We start from the raw sequence: 18,488 nt of genomic DNA on the forward strand, positions 1-18,488 counted from the left end.
TATATATATATATATATATATATATATATATATATATATATATATATATATATAGGCTAATGACACATTTTGAAATAATATATATTTATATAAAAAAAAAAACAGATTTTTACCCCTATACATACCATTGAATGTCATAGACACAAATGGCACTTTTTTCATGGAATGACTCCTCTGAGTTAGACTATATTAGAAAATGCAGTGGAGCATAGCCAGTCAAATGGATGCTTCATACATGTTTCATATATCTAGAATGACACATATGATATTGTAATGTTCTGAAATGATTTCCAATGACTGCAGGCTTTGTATTCTTCTACAGTACAGTGAAAAAAATCAGAGACCACCTTTCATTTATTCATTGTCCACTCAAAATAGCCATTAAATACAAGTTATTATTTTTTTCCAGAGATATTTTGGAGGAGAAACACTGAAACTAGACCTATGGCTCTGAGATGTTGAGTGAAGTTTTATGGACTGATGTGTTTAAATTTGTTATTGGGATCTTGAATTTGCACAGTACTGTTTATTACTTAGCATGGACATTTGCCAGTTGCATTAAAGTAGTATTTTTCTTGCCATTTTCCTGATTGTACTGTTTGTAGAGAAGCAGAAAATGCTAAATCAACTTCTAAGACTGACCTTTGAAGGTGTGGCTGCAGATTTCTTTAAAAAACTGAATGTGAGTCTTCTGAAAAGAATGGACGCTGTAATAAAGGTAAAGAGTGGATGCACTAAATGCTGAAACCTCTGATATTACATTTAAAGGTAACGTGTTAAAAAAATAATGTGATGAGTCACGATTACAATTGCTGCTCATTTCACTGCCCTAAAACAAATGTGAGTAAAGGAAGAAATTAACAAACATATATAGATACATTAAAAGGGAAATGCATGAATGAATGGATGGATGAACAAACAAATAAATAATAAAAAATAATAAATTAACAGGGATTATAATTTGCAGTCACCCCTGGAGACGTGTTATCTCAGGTTACATTATGACTCCCCATCTCACTGGGAAGCAGCCTGATGTTCTTAGCCCATAAAAGAGTGAACTGTGCCTTCACCTCTCTCTGTCAGACCTCAGCTAAGCAGCTGACAGCAGGACTGGGAGGCTGAGACTCAGCTGTGGGTGTGAGCTAACACACACAGACACACACACACACCTAGGGCTCAGAGCACCAGGCCTTGCACTGGCAAGAGAGTCGCACCAATTAACATCCAGCTGTTCCTCGGCACAGGCCGGCAGGAGGCGAAGAGAGTGGCACTGGTGTGCCAGTTCCTGACAAAACTTTAAAATGCAAGCACTCACAGCAACTGAGCTGACATTGAATTATAGAACCCATGCATTGTTTTGTGATTTTCTCTGTTAGCTGATTATTTGTGTTGATTATTTGAAAAGTTTTAGATAAATGTGCTATACCCATACTGAAATATGATATACACTAATATATGGATTTAAAAATATGACATATTTTAGCATATATGTGTTTCCCGCATATCCAAATTACATTTGACATATGGGCATATATGTGACATTTAGGCAAACTTATTTGAAATTGTCCATTTTCAAATACGAGATATATAAACTAGCCATACATATAAAAACATATATGTGTAATGCATATATTTAGCAATATATCGAAAATATTATTCTTATATGGATTGCATGTATTCCACATATATGCTAGCTTTATGTATCCAATTAAACTGTGAACATAGTTCATTACTGCATCCACAAATGCAAGTTAAAACTCTACCATGCAAAGAGGAAACCATATATAAACAGAATCCAGCAACACTGCCGCCTTCTTTGGGCCCAAGCTCTTTTAAGATGACATGACATGAAGTGGAAAAGTGTCCAGGGGTCCAATGAATCCAAATTTGATTTTCCTTTTGGAAATCATGGACTAAAGACCACCCGGCTTGTTATCAGTGCACAGTACAAAAGCCAGCATCTGTGACGGTATGGAGTTGCATTAGTGCAAATGGAATGGGCAACTTGCACATCTGTGAAGGCACCATTAACACTGAATGATATGCATAGGTTTTTTAGCAATATATCCTTCTATCCATGCGACATCTTTCCTTGTTTAATTCAGCAAGACAATGTGAAACCACAGTCTGCATGTATTATAACAGCAAGGCTCTGTAGTAAAAGAGCTGCTAAACTTACTTGCTTCCAGTTCAGACCTGTCACCCATTAAAAACATTTTGTGCATTATGAAATAAAAAAACAAATGGGAAAACATTTCACTTTAAAAACTACAGCAATTGGTCTTACTCAGTTCCCAAATGCTTACAGAGTGTTGTTAAAAGAAGAGGTGATGCAACACAGTGGTAAACATGCCCCCGTCCAAATCTTTTTGGAGTGTATTGCTGACATCAAATTCAAAATGGGCATATTTTTTCAAAAAACAATAAAATTTCTCAGTTTCATCCTTTGATATCTTGTCTTTGTACTGTTTTCAGTTATAAATAGGGCTTACATGATTACATGATGCATATCATTGCATTCTATTTTTATTAATATTTTGCACAGCACGCCAACTTTTTATTGGACAAGGTTGCACATACACAACATAAATGCACATATATTTTGAAATATATGCTTGACCCTAATGATAAATGTGCATACATAGCCGTATATCAGATTTCCATATGGGTAATAATGAAGCTCTCGACTCAAGAGGTTTCAACACATTGCTGTGGTGGCTTCACATCAGTGAGTGTCAAGTTTTCACACAAGCTAAATCATCACTCATCACATCTGCAATCATCACATTCACCTCAAAAAATAATGGACTGTATTTTCAGGTATTTTCAGTCTTCTTTTTATAGATCCAGGACCATTTCTGATCTTTCCTTAATGAGTGAAATCATATGGAAACTTGAGGAGCTGGTAGACTTAAAGATGTTGAGTGGTTTAACAGCAGGCAATGGCAAGCAATCACCTAAGACAAAAGATGTAAATGTAAAATGATATTATGAATGAATTTTAACTCAGTTTATCTCCATTGCACTGTAGCAACCAACAGAGAAACCTGTTACTGGCATGTTTTATAGAACATACAGTCATACGCAAAAGTTTAGTGTCCAAATTTCCAAAATGACTGTTTATTTCCTCAATAACATATCCAACATGAAATGTGGCCTGTGTAAGAGTTGTGGCACATTTTATAGTTTATGCTGTCTTCAACAGAGTAAATGGATAGAAATTGTACAATTATTTCCCATTGAAGTGTTAGCTGAAATTAGCATTATCATAGCCAAGCTAATCCCAAAGGCTAATAATAAAGTAAAGGCTTTTCCTCATTAAAAACTGCACATTAGGGCTCCCGAGTGGCGCAACCGTCTAAACGTTGGCCCTATCATCAGGAGATCGTGAGTTCGATCCCTGGTGATGCTACAGCCATCCGTAGCCGGGAGTCCGAGAGAGCACAATTGGCCTCGCTCTCTCTGGGTGGGTGACATGTCCCCTCCTTCTCCCCCCATCACTCAGCGCGATGCTAGTCAGCGCAGGCGTCTGTTAGCTGACGTAACAGATCTGGCGGTTGGCGCTTTCCTCCGAGTGCGTTCGGCCGTCCAGTGACGTTGCGTGAGCGGCAGTTCGAAAAGAAGCGGTGGTCGGCTTCACAGGTCTCGGAGGAAGCCTGTGTTAGCCTTCACCCTCCTAGCGTTGATAGCATCGTGTGATTGGGGGAGTCCTAACTAGCGGGTGGAGTTGGAGACAACTAAATTGGGAAGAAAATTGGGTAAAAATTAACTGCACATTAGCTACTTAAATCAAGGAACATTTTTAAAATATGAATGTTCAAAAACAAGAACCATCCCACTTCTAGCACTCATCATTGATTGCTTCATGTAATTGTCTTTTTGAACATTTTATGCCAATTTAGCTAATTTGGCTAATCAGCTACCTTGCTTGCTAGTTAGTTTAACTTATTGGCTGATATAACACCACAAACAGCACTGTTCTGCACTCACACACTCACACAAACATCAATTCCACAGAATCATATGTACTGTCAAAGTAGCTTATATTCATCTTTGTCAAGAGTGAAAATATGAGCAAAAACGTCCTTTCTGTGATGGCTAGGATAATGCTAACAACATTAGCATTAGCTTCTAGCTTATGTCATGTCAGTGCAATCCTGCCAAGTAATAATCAATAAGCAATCAACACATCAGCATAACATTCTAGTTTACATTCTGGTGCATTCTTTAGTTGTGTTTTTGGTGCTTGGTGACTTTATCTTCACCTGGAAGAGTAAAGAATTCACCAAATTGTTGATGGCTTCAGCTGCAAGTGTTACCAAAGATGGAGGAGAACACCTTTGAGTACCATTAAGTCTTGTTAGCACCAATTTTGAGTAGATACCAAAAAAGAAATTCAACCTTCTGTACTGGGCAAATGGCCACAGTTCCACTGTTCTGGGGCCATGGTACTTTGTGCAGTAGTAGGCTAGTATTGCATTTTACTACTTTTTAAAACTAATGAGGCCGACATGCCTTGGCTGATCAATTATGTTTGGGGATGAGGGAGGAATAGTGTACATTTGATTGTCTATTAAAACATTCCTTTCTTGTAATCTACTTCAGAATGCTGTGATTTATTTCAAGAAGCAGTCTGGTAAATGTAGTGATCATTTAAGGCTGGATGGCTCCATTTGAAATGCCGATGTCTCATATAGTTTTAATCTTTAATATAATGTTTGTAAGACATTGATAATGACAGCTCAATGAAATAGTCAGCTCAATGAAATATCTCAAATTTAAGCAAAAATGGTCTATATAGACATATTGGCAAAAATGGTCTATATAAACAGTTACTAATGTATTTGATGATCTGAAGGCCTGTACATACAAAAACCTGTAGCAGTACATGTGAATGAAATAAGTTTGGGCTTATTATTGTCCTGAATGTGTGCACCATCACACTACAGCATTACTTACATAAGCCACATGGGCTTTCACTCCAGCAATATTCAGCTAACTTGTCATGCAAACTGCAAACTGGCACAAGTATTTGCAAATTAGCCCAGGGGGGCCTCGGAAGCAGACGAATCAAATTTTCTGATAAACATTTTCTTGCAAGAGCGCACATCTGGTGATGCACGGAGAGAATGCCCGCTAGTATGCTTACAATGTGCCAGAAGCACTTGGAATGGCTTTGGGAATAGAATAGATGCTCAAAGGCTACGTTAGCAAGCTGGAGGAGTGATTTGATCATCCAGGGACAACATGTAGGAGAAGTTTGAAATATTGTCTTAACAAGGTTTTCATGAGCTCCAAAATAAGAGCAATGATAATAATTGTGGGAAATGACCTCTGTCCACAATTTTACACAATTTTACAACACTTCCACTCCACTCATAACCCTCCCAGCTAGTCCAACAGAAAACCTTTCACGCCCTAGAAAACAGCATTCCTCAAAGAGCTGTCCGTCTCCCTGAAATGTAATCACCCCCGCAGAAGGCAGCTCCAATCCCTGTCTTCTTCCATCTTTCCCTCACAGACCTTTTTTTTATATTTCAGCTCAGTGCGGATCAATAAATAACCATCTCTCCAAATACAATGACAAACGATTCATGGATAATTTAAGACAGCATGAAGATAAATGGGCAATTTTCCCTCCGTCTCTGTCACAGGAGCCAACACGAGAGGGGGGAACAGAAATCCATAGCCACGAGATGATGATGGACACATGTCTCAACAGAGTCGGGTGTCTCTGGGTTCTTTCATGCCTGTCTGGACCAGAGTACTTTTCTCATGGCTTTAAAAGAAGCTAATGGAGAACAATGAGCATGAGAATAACAATGAGAGAGTAGAGATTGAGCAGATTTCTAATGGAGATACAAAGGTTACAAAGCTAAAGCTAGCAGTAGCAATTGGCTATTTTTGGAGAGGAGAACTGTGTATGTTTTACCATGTTTTGGTCCAAACATTACTTTAAGCTCCACCTTGAGTATATTAATCAATTTCTGTAAGTTGGTAAATTTACATATATTAAAGAGGAATTCCACCATTTTTTTTCAAAATATCTGCATAATTTAGTTCTTCGTTAAACAGATGCACTCAGAGTGTCCTGATGTGAAATGGTTCATTGTAGAGAAACTTACAGACAAAGATTTTTTTACAATGGTGGTGAAAGGAACCAGAGGTCACTATATCTACAAACTGTGAACCTACACCTGTTTTTTGAGTTTTTATAGATAATGTTGATGATGGTAAAATAGTCATAAATCTGAAAGAAATGTTTTCTTTGGGGATTTTTTTGCCTTACAACACACTCTGTGTACCCCTCCACTGTGAATTGCTTAAAATAAATGGATTAAAATATATTTTAAGCCAAAACTTTATAACAAAATAATATCACAGACATCAGGCAGTGTATTCATAACCATTTCATGTAATAACTTTATGTGAGGGAGGTTTCAGTGGCATTAAACTCTTGAGACGTCTGGTTCCATTCACTACCACTGTGAACAATTATGATTCAGTTAGTGTCTCTAGAATCGCACATTTCACATCAATGTTGTGATGGAAATGTGTTTTCAAGGTTTTCATCCTTGTAGGTGAGCAAGCAAGATCACCATTTGAAGAATTTCATTCCATAATTCCAGAGGTTTTTGAAAAGAATAAAGCTGACATGCAATCAAAAAACACATTTTTATTTATTTAATAATTGTGGTATTAATCACAACATAGCATTAATAATGTTGTATGTGCAAAACCCACTCTCAACACGACATATCACAAAAACAAAAAATCTTGAAAATGGTCTGTTATGCATCTTTATTGCAAAGTCTTCCATTTAGAAAGTGTTGTCATTGTGTTTAAATGATGTTTGTGTATTGTGTTGGTCAGAACTGTTTCACATGAAGAAAGTTATGAATGTACATTTTATGTTTGAGGAGAGGTGTGAATTGCCTGTCACAGCAGGGGGTTCTCACCCCACCCCTTTCACACCTCATTGCTCGCCAGCAGCTCAACACAAAGTCACAAGTTTTCACACATAGAGAATCAGCAGTGATCTAGTTCATCTGATAACAGATTTATGGGAAAAATAGTTTATTTGATTATGTTAATTTAAATTATTTCCATTCTGCCAGCAAAACTGCCCCTGAGGGCCTGCCTAAAGAGGCTAAGGGTCTGATATAAGCCTTTGGTGACAGCTTCAGACACCAACCTACCTGAGCATTATGTATGAAATTGGCACACAAGCCTAAATGTGCAGTTTATGGGTTGTATGCATGTGTACTCTTGTACCTGAGAAAACCCTAAAAATCTTGAGCAAACCTGACATTTTGGGGCTCAGGGGGAAAGAAGGGAAACATTAACATTACTTTATTTACCAACATTGAATTTTATGCTTCAGAAAAAAATGATTGTAGTGTTAGCACTGCTAACTATGCATGGATTTGAGTTTCCAGTGTGTAGAGCCGAGGTACTACTCCCAACACTGTTTAATCAGTAGATTGAAGTTAGTTATGACTCTATTTAAGAGCTCCATAGAGTCTCGCAGAAATCCCTGTTTTTCAGAATATTGAAAACTTTGTGTAGAAAGTTATCAACACCACTTATTGCCTACATTATGTTTGGTTGTTGTTAAAAACCACATATGGGAATGTGATGCTTTCTGAAAGTGATTATCACATATTATTGGAGGGATTTCCAACTACTTTGGTGATGCTTAACAGGTTGGAGTTACTGAGGAGAACCACAGGTGATCAGTACTACACCAGAGAGGGTGCCAAAGAGCAAAGAATATCAAAGAACCCAAGCTAACCCACTTGCTCTATTCCTGGAGTGAGACTGAGCTTCATCTCACTGAAATGGTTGCACACTAACCAAGAGGGCACTTACATGGTTTGAGGGCCAAGGGACAGGGGCTCAAGGGTATATCTGTGGACATGCCTGATCTGGAGCTGTACTTTAAAAAGTTGCTAATGTGGTTTAACTACAAGTATCAAAAAATAAAACTAACTTCATATTCTTCAAATATATTAGACAGATGGAGAAAACTGGTTGGAGAAAACTTCCGAAGAAGAAGATGCTTTATACAGTATTTCCTTAGGTGAATAAAATCTAACCCTTAAGCAATCATCGTAGGGAAACATTGTTTTATGCTAGTGGGCACAGGTCCCTCCTGTTCACATTATTGTATTCAAAAGGTGATAACTGCTCCTAGATCAGCATTGTTCTCCCAAGAACTTAGATAAACATGTGCCGTTGTTTATTGCCTGTTATTGCCCTGAAGGGAAAGTTACAAACATGTGTCGCAAAAATGTTGCCAGAACCCAAGTGCAAAGTTTCCATTATGCAAGATCTTGATGTACACTTGATCTAATCCCATCTGATTCTATCTCTGAAATTCTATTTCAGGTAATGGTACAGCGATCGTGGAAAATAAGTTGATAGATATCTGTTTTCGACGTGTGCTGTACCATTACCTGGAATAGCATGTAAAACCATGCACAAAGCTCTCCTGTGGGGGAAAGAACCAAAAAGGAGTTTGACATAAATGACAGGCATATCTGAAGGTGTGTGAAGCATATAATACAGGAATTTTATAGGTTGTCAAGAAGAAGCCCCTTGGGGCTCATTTATCACTCAGGTAACAGTAGCGCATCAGATGTTCACTAGTTCTCCTATTTTACTTTTATAGTAGTTAGTCATTCACTCAACCAGCCTTTTTTGGGGTATCAAAATAGCTGATTGCCTTTTTTCATTTTACAAATAACAAGAAGTGAAACAGAGACAAAAAGGAGGCAAAAATGATAAATCTAAATAAAGATAATCTGCAAATAATTTGCAAGAAAAAAACATTTCCAGGTGCAATAAACATTTAACAAATAGATAATCCTAGATAGAGTAATACATGACCAGTAATATGTTGTATTAGCTTTCTACTCTAGTACATATGATTGAGAAGAAAAAAGACTGTAGGGTTATGCAGAATGGCCTTTTGTCCCCAATTAGTTGTAGGCACATCCACCCACTGGCTAGATCTTCCCCTGTCACATGATGCTACCAAGCTGGGAGGATCAAGACTACGCACACATCCTCCAAGACACATGAAACTGCCACTGCACCTTTTCAAACTAATGCTAATGTAACATCATTGGAGCTCAACCTCCTTGGAGGAGAATGCTAACTACTAATTCTGTTACATCAACAAGCAGATGCTCCTGTTGCCTAGCATCACACTAAGTGATTTAGGACCATCCTACCATCTGTTATGACCCAGTCTAGGGTTGAGGTCATAATCAGATAAGTCAATGGTGAATGTTACAAATGTTGTGTATAACTGGTTACAGCTAATGATATATGACAAGAGAGACAAATGGAGATGTGGGATGAATAAGTGAAAGATATCTTGTAAGAATTCTGTAGGTTGGTCAGTACCAAACTTACCCAGCTAAAAAAAGACAACAAAAGACAGTTGCCTGCTCTGTCTAACCACATAACATACATATAAACCCCACTGCCAGCCAGAACATGTGAGCGGTGTGGAGTGGGCACAGAGTGGGAGCAGAGCATCGTGATTTTGGCCGGAGTGTGGAGTGGCCTTTGAGAATATCAGATTGAGAGAGAACGATCTGGTATTGATCCATCCTGTGAGCCATACAGTTCTTTTGTCCACACTGACCACCTCTGTGTGACGAGTGATGCGGCAGCGTGGCTGCTACAGCTCACACACCACGGCTGTTCATACACAGCATCTGCACTGGGGAGCTGCTCCGCAGACCTACATACTGGAAATACTCTGATACTAACAAAGTTCCACAGAGTCATTGATTTTGCTGTGCAAATGAAAAAGAAGAGCGTGTTAAAAGCATGTGCATTTGTTTACCCTCAGCAGTTTTCTAGCTTATGATCAGGCCAACACTTCAAACCTACACCTACTGAAAAAGCCTGTGTAGCTCAGAATGTTGAGCTAGTTTTTCATTTAATAGCAGCTGTAAATTATACAAATAATGAAATATAGTGTGTCATATCTTGTCTATACATTCAAGACATAAAATAAATATTGTGGCACAGCTGGTCGAGGGACCAATGCACACTGACTGGGAAACCAAAAGAGAGCTCAGAGACACACACACAAACACCAGCTCGAGTCAACCAAAGTGCCTTATTTACAAAGTTCTTAGTGAAAGAAAACCAAAACTAACTCAAAGTCAGCTTACTTAGCCTCAGTTTGTAAAGGGTCCTGTGGGTCTTTTTTGTGAGTCCTTTCTTTCTCTCTGTCTCTCTCTCTGTAAACTAGGAACATTTGGCTGGGAGGCCATGGTCCTCTACACTCCTTCCACTGGAAAGAGTAGCTAGTTTTTAGAGAGTCTATGAGCTAAATCAAGGGAGAGGAGCAGCTTACACGTATGTGTAGGAGCGGTCACAGTGGCTCTGTCTTTCCACCACCACAATATCATAAGAATGGATTATAAGGACCAGACACAAAAAGAAGAGAGATTACAGAAACGCTTTGAGGAAGGAGTAGAAATGTCTGCCAATCCACTCCACTCACATATTCTGCTCCCAGCATAAATAGGTGGCAACCCTACGGCCTAGTGATGTTATATACAGGATATACAAGATACATACAAAGGTGGACTGTTTACTAAGACTATATATAAGACAGCAGCAAGCAGCAGTACAGGGGCTAACCAACCTCTGAGTCAGAATCACAAAAGCTGGTGTAGAGTTTTTCAGGACTTGAAAGTGGAACGTTCTTCATTGGCCAGGTCATCACCTGACCTGAACTTTATTGAGCATTTCAAATACTAGACAAGCCTGAAGAGCCCCTGAAACAAACAAAAACTGCTTGCAGGCCGAACAGCACATCACTACGCAACACCAGCATCTACTGATGTCTATGAGATGCAGGTGAGCTATGTTTAAAACAGCATGGATTTCTATATGGTTTCACACATATACATGCAAATAACTTTATATTAAAACTTACAGTCTGCGCTTTTTAGCCTCATAGTTAGTGCTTCAGGGGGAATTTTACATTTCTGCATAACAAAATCTTTAAAATAGAAACAAAGTCATTCAGATTGGTTTGATGTAAAGTGTGCAAACATAGAGAAACTTGCCAAGCTCCATCACAGAAATCTATTACATGAAATGGTTGTGAGTACGCTGCATGAGAGATTGTTTTCCAATGGTTTTAAGATAAGGTTTTGGCCTAAAATATATTTTAAATTTATTCATACCAAAAAGGTACATGTAGAGGGTTATAAAGCAAAGTGGTACACAAAGAAAACACATTTTGTTTCTGATTTACTGCCATTTTACCATCATCAACATACCATATAAAAACTCAGAAGACACGTGTAAAATGGCTATATTTGTGTTGCAGACATGGCGCCCCCTGGTTTCTGTCACCACCACTGTAAAGAGATCTGAGTCTCTAAAATGAACCATTTCACACGAAACCATTCTGAATGCCTCTTTACATCTCAGCCACTGAATTTACAGAAATGTTTTAAAAATCCACTGTTTTAAAAATTCCACTTTAAATCCACCATGCTAGAGATTGCAATATAAATAAATAAATAAATACATTGAAATGAAATGATCACAGTGCCAACCACAGCAGTTCCCTACAAACAGCAGTGCACTTCCCATTAAAAGCTCTGACTATATCTCCATATTAAAGTGTCTGATAGCCTCTGGGTACGTGCTATTTTAGATCTGTTCTACATCGAATGCTCTGAATCCTCCGGCTGGAGGGAAAAACTTTAAGGAGAGAATAAAATTAGAATGAGAATCAATTCATTGTCCTCTTGCCTGTACAAAGAATTTGTCTGAATAAAACTGGTGCTCAAGTAAATGGACACCTTTGAATGCAATTAGTTAACAAATACAAAAATTACAATAAATAGCCCCAGTAGGAAAGATGGAGAGAGTCTGAGTGCAGATGGGACTCACGCAATCGATTATAGTTTATTTGAATGAATTAGTTTCCTGCCTTAAATAGAATAAACAGCAACGTTGTCAAACGTTGTGTTACTGTGTTTATGCTCGGTTTATTTTATTTTGGAAGACAAGAGAAGCCTTACAGCTCAAGTTCTCATCCATAAGCTGGAAACAAGTGACACATCAACAGCATCATTGTGCCCTCACTCCTGTCTTACTGGAGAAACTCAGGTGAACAGACCATTTTCCTCATGGTAGCAAAACAAAAGAAACACAGCTTTCTTTGTTCACCATGTTTAACAGCTTCTGCAGGTAAAAGTAGTGCAACATTCATTGACATTTTATTCGCCAGCTTCATTTAGGAATTTTCCATTCCACTTTAAATGGTGCAGCAGTTACATTTTGGCGCCTGACTGCTGCACCATGGTGAAAAAAGTCAACTTCAGTCTCATACATTCACTATCAATTTGCTGTCTTTTCTGTAAACTTTGCTCAGCTTTATTGTTTTGGTTTCTGTTGTCTAAATTCAATTAAAATCACATCTGACCATCTAGCAGTCCTCAGTCTCCATGGCACCATCAGGACCCACATTGTCACTGCCTATGCGGCAACTGAATTCAATGCAGACCCAACCAAGGATGATTTCCACAATCAACTGCAACATACTTTAGATCTGATCCCACAAACTGAAGTGATCATTCTGACTGGTGACTTTAATGCCCATGCGGCTGGAAGACAACAATCGGACCATTTGGCTATGGCAAGACCAACGACAATGGACTGCGCCTCCTATCTTTCACCACCTCCACAAATTTGATCCCCAGAACCACCTACTTTCATCAATTGAGAAAACATCAACAGAAGGATTCAGCTGGATCACATCCTGATCAACAACTGATTCCATTACTGTTTAGCATTGTGGTGGACATTATCATGAGGAAAGTTTCCAATGGGAAACGTGGCATACAGTTAGGTGAGGATCACTTTTTAATGGACCGTATATTCGCCGACAACAGCAGTATGATGTGGAAGCCACAGATATTCTTTATGACATTGCTAACATCGCTCAGCTGTAAGGTCTTAAAATCAACGCAGAAAAGACTGAAATGTTCTCAACGGACAGATCGCAGGCCATATTTTACTTCAATGCCATCCAAATTGAGCATGTGCAGGAGTTTAACTACTTTGGCTTGCTGGTTCAGGAGAAGAAAGTGGCATCTTTGTAGGAGACACATGCCCAAATTGGACAGGCTGCCACAGTGTTTGCCTGGGAAAAAGAATAACATCTCCACGACGACCCTGATCCTACCAATCCTTCTCTATGGACAGAGAAAAACCTTCACATGAAAACGGACAAGAAATTTAAGAAAATTGATTATAGAATAGATTGGTACCACTTTAGAATAAATCTACCTTTATAAAGCATTTATAGATGGTTAAAAAATATTAAACGTTATTTATTAGGTCATAAACATTAAAATCAATTAAAATCAAACATTAAAATCATTAATAAGCAGTTATAAAATACAAATCAAAAGGCCAACAGTGGCCTATTGTTTGCTTAATACTAAATTAATTAAAATTTTGCTGGTTATTGATCTTACTTCTCCATCAGTCGGCACTGAACCTATCAGCTTCATCACCTATTTGTATTCATCAAATATAACAGGTCACTTTTAGCCTTTTTATTAATGTGTTATAACTGTTAATTAATGAGTTTAAGGTGATTATGACCAGATTAGAAACTATGAACTAATGTTAAACCATTCATAAATCATTTATAAGAGTTGTTTTATTTTAAAGTGGTACCACAAGAGTTCACACATAGCAGCACAGTTTATGCAAAATAAATGCAGTTCTGGCTTACTTACAAGATAAATGGAAAGCAACCCTCACCTATTTTCACTGTGTAGCTGTTAGCTTTAAAATCAGTGCCTATGAAATGCAACCAGATGAAGAATTTGACAGTGCTGCATTCAGCAGCAGTACCAGAACTGCCGTTTTGAATAGCGTGAGAAATTTGCAGATGGGCCGAACCATGCTCTCAAGGACAAACTTTCCGCAGCTCTCCTGTGGATCAAGTCTATCTCATGCAATTCCATGAGCTTGTTCTCATATTAAATGTTCATTCCTCCTCGCATTTCTTCACACATCTTTTGTCATATTAGACACTACATAGATATAGAACATAATGAGGTAGTAGCAGAAACACTGCAGTAGGAAATAAACTGGCTGCAATGCACTCCTAGGCCCAATCTTACCATTGCCACTGGCTGCACTACTGGTTACCATTAACTAACTTTTTAAGTGGTCTGTATTCTATAATTTTTTGTAACTGGACTGTATTCTGCCCTTAGTAGAGTAGGTTCACTAGTTTAAAGTGCAAAGAGCTAGCAACAAATTACCAATACTGTTAATGCTAATAACAAATTATCAGAACATAGCAGCTTTCAGTCTTTGCTCCACTGGAGGCTTAATTGTTGTCACTCTTTATCAAGTCTATGTGAAAGAATAATACTATATGGGTTGTTTAAGCAAAAAAAATAGATTTGAAGCATGTGTTAAAGTATATTTAATATTTAATTATATTAAGTTTTATATTAAATTGATTTATGTAGAGTTGATGTGGAAACAGAACTGTTCACCCCATGAAAACCCCCACCTCTCACTGAAACAAAAATGTAAAAGTTAACAACCTTGCTGTCTCATTACCAATCATCAAGCCTACTATGCCAGTACAATTTCTTCACATAACCTGTTATATGAACACAATAGTTCATATATTGTGAAAAAGGAGAGGTCCCAATACAAACCCTTGGGGAACACCAATGTTTAGCATCATGAATATATCAGCAACCTGTTTTCTGTGGCATAAAACACCAAAAAGCCATTGAAACATGGTCTAGATCTTTAAGCATGTCAAGCAACTTCAATTGCTGTTCAATACTGAGTTCACTAAATTCACAAAGCAGAAACTTTATAGAACTTTACACACCGATTGGTAGGAGCTCTGCAGGTAGACATGTTTCAGTTGATCTGACCATTTGTAGTTTTAATCTTACATTAAACTGAGCGAAATACTGAAGGAAGGGGCTGTATTTGTTTGGCTTTTGAGTTTCAAAGCCACTAGCTTCAGCTAACCTCCCCCAAAATCGATGAATATGCCTTTCAATGTAAAAAAAAAAAAATAAGTGGTGGAAGGTCTGAATATTGTCATTGAAAAAAATTTTGGTTTATAGAAAATCTTGCAAATTTAACAAAATGTCCTTTAAGAAACTCTGCCTTTTTCACGATTCTAGCTTCCAGTGTTTTTGCTTTATGCCATTCTTTATTCACTCAGTGCAATACTCTCTTGTTCCCAGCCTCTTTACTCCATACTCTCTCGCTCACACTTTAGCTGTCTCTCTCTCGACACCATCCATTTCACTCTCAGTGAGGTTTGCTCAGTTTCATCCCTCATGCATTCCTTTCTCCCATTTTTCCTCTCTATCTCTCGCTCTTCCACCCCCGCCCCCGCCCAATTCCCTTTTTCTTCCTCTTTAGACTGGAAGAGATGGATTGGGCCTGCTGCCCAGGTGCGGGTGCATTTGTCTTTGCTGCCCCTGGACGCCAGCTGGAGTGCTGCCCTATATGCGCCTGAGCATATCAAAGGGCTCCTTTTCGGAGATGCCAAGCGCGGTGAATATGGATGGCGGAGAAACCGCCTCTCTAACTGGTGCAGAGCAAGCCATTGAGCAATTGTGTTCTTTCACCACGAGAATTCATGTGTGCAGTAAACGGGGTAAAAAAAGTAGGATTATTGAACGTCGCTAGATATATGAGTAGCACCTTGGATGGAAGTGGCTTACAGCCAGGGTCTTCTACTGTAGGCTTTTGTAAAAGGTAGTGACATACACACACACACAAACACACACACACACGCACACACACACACACACACACACACATATATATATATATACTCTTTTTTCCATTTTCCCTGTTATTCACCCACTACCTTTGACAAAAGCCTACAGTAGAAGACACTTCCATCCAAGGTGCTACTCATATATCTAGAGATGTATAAACATATATATACATACATACATACATCATCTAAACCGCTTATCCTTCTGGGTCGCGGTGGGGTGCTGGAGCCTATCCCAGCTGTCATTGGGCGGAAGGCAGGATACACCCTGGACAGGTCGCCAGTCCATCGCAGGGCAACACATATATATTTATATGTAATTTATACAGAATTTATATACAAATCTCCTTGTCAAAGCATTCACTCAGTTTTTCATATGCCAGTTTACAGGCCAGGAGGCCATACTGTTCTGTTACATAACATTGACATAACCATGCCATAAACATAACATAACAAATATCACATGCTGTCGTAAATAGTTACAACAGAATTTGTTCTGTAATTTAACAATATCATTTTACCAGTAATTGTCATAAAAGATGATATAATGTTTGATGACTGCTTCTGTCACATTCTAATTTTTGCTAAGCATACTCTAGTAAGCCGCCATAACATCCAACACTATGGCATGCTAACGACAATTAGCAGTAATGGTAACATGACACCGTAACAATACTGAACATAGTTGGTCATGAAAACTCATAACAGCATATGACACACACCATGAATTGTTTATGATAGATTACTTGGTTCAATAAAGTGTTACCTCAAGGCATAAACCTTTTTGGACTATCTTGAATATGTAGTGTAACTCTATAGTGGACTGCTAATGTTACTGGCCATCTATATTTGAGACATTGCATTCTCTAATATGCAAATTACCATTGGCAGCAGGCCACAATAGTTTATTTTGACTCTCCTCACACCATCAATGATATCTAAGAACAGAAATCATAGGATTCTTCTTTCATGCAGCGGTAATATAGTGGTATAGCTGTGGTGGTGTGTTGACTCTACCTACTCTTAGGCCTCATCCACACATCAGGTTTTTTTTTCAGTTACTTAGCATGGAGAACTTTGCCTGAAGTACAATTAACGACTGTTTTTTGTGTGCTCAGCAATTTGGGGTTAAAAATATGTTTATAACTGAATGTAGCCTTACTTTTCATTATACTGCAGTGAAGAGGCATTAGAATGGATTGCATTTGGATCTTTTAAATGAACTGTAAATTTGACTCTAAGTGATTCTCAGTGATTCTAAAGATATGTGACCTGATGATCATTAGCCAAAGTAAGATCTGAAAAACTTTGTAATTTAAACTCAAAAAGAACTCAACTTCTCTTCTTCTTTAGACTGTGCAGAGACAGTGGTATAGCCATGGCAAGGTAAACAACCTCCCAGCAACTGGCGGTAGGTATTTTTAGCTTTCCAAGCTTTTATTTTCTGGCAGGAAATTTTCAAACTGTGTAAAATATCAAACTACAGACATGTCTGTGTTAAGTTGAACATGCCTATTGTCTCTCTGCTTTCTAAGCTCCATGATAAATTTTATTACAAGTGGATTTTCAAAATGCTGTTTGTGGGGATGAAAATGTTTTTGAAACCTGAAAAAAAAACTGTATGAGGCCCTACATGCAAAGCCAAAATGTATATAAACATACATACATTTTTCTTTTTGCTGTACACAGATTTTAAAAGACTAAATTAACAAACAATGATGGTGGTTCTTTTAAAGATTGTATGGTTTTTTATTATTATTTAGTGGGTAAGTATTCTAAATATGTTCTCCTAAAAATCTAAAAGGCACCTAAATTGTGAATACTGCCTTTACAGGATGTAGCTTGGACTGAATACAGAATACAGTCCACAGATTTTTTTTTTTAATTTTCACTTAATTCAGTAGTTGAACTGTAAACAAAGTCTTTCAGAGTGGTTTGGTGTGAAATGCTCCATGCTAGAGAAACTTACCGAGTCAGAATTGTTCACAGTGGTGGTGATAGGAACAAGACGTTCACCTCTTAAAGCTTCCTCACAGTAAATTATTACATGACATGGTTATGAATATGCTGCCTGATGTCTGAGACATTGTTTTATGATAGTTTTGAGAAGGTTTTGGCCATAGTGGAGGGATAAGAGCAGGGAGCAGTGAGGCAAAATAGTCCACAAAGAAAACGTATTTTTCAGATTTTCCACAGTTTTACCATGATCAATATTCCACATAAAAGCTCACAGGACAGGTATAAGTTCACTGGTGCTTTTGCATAATAAATTAAATGGCTATATTTGTGTTGTAGACATGGTGACCCCTAGTTCCTATCACCACCACTGTAAAGAAATCTGAGTCTCCACAATGATCCATTTCACACCAAACCACTCTGAATGACTTTGTTTACATCTCCACCAATGAATTATGCAAAAATTGGAGGAATTTCTCTTGAATTTATGTGTTCTGAATACATATTTGAAATACTTGTATGCCATTACATCCCAACCCTGCTTATCTATCAGAAGAACTTGCCATTGCTACAATGGTACAATACTTCTAGACACCTGTAAGCTGTGCTGTTTCAAACACCAGTTTTAAACTTTGTGAAGAATTACCATCAATATGGAATTCTCCAGTCTCACCTGGGTCTCCATTAGGCTTGTTTT

Source organism: Colossoma macropomum, unplaced genomic scaffold, assembly GCF_904425465.1.
Source record: "Colossoma macropomum unplaced genomic scaffold, Colossoma_macropomum, whole genome shotgun sequence".
Classification (NCBI taxonomy): domain Eukaryota; kingdom Metazoa; phylum Chordata; class Actinopteri; order Characiformes; family Serrasalmidae; genus Colossoma; species Colossoma macropomum.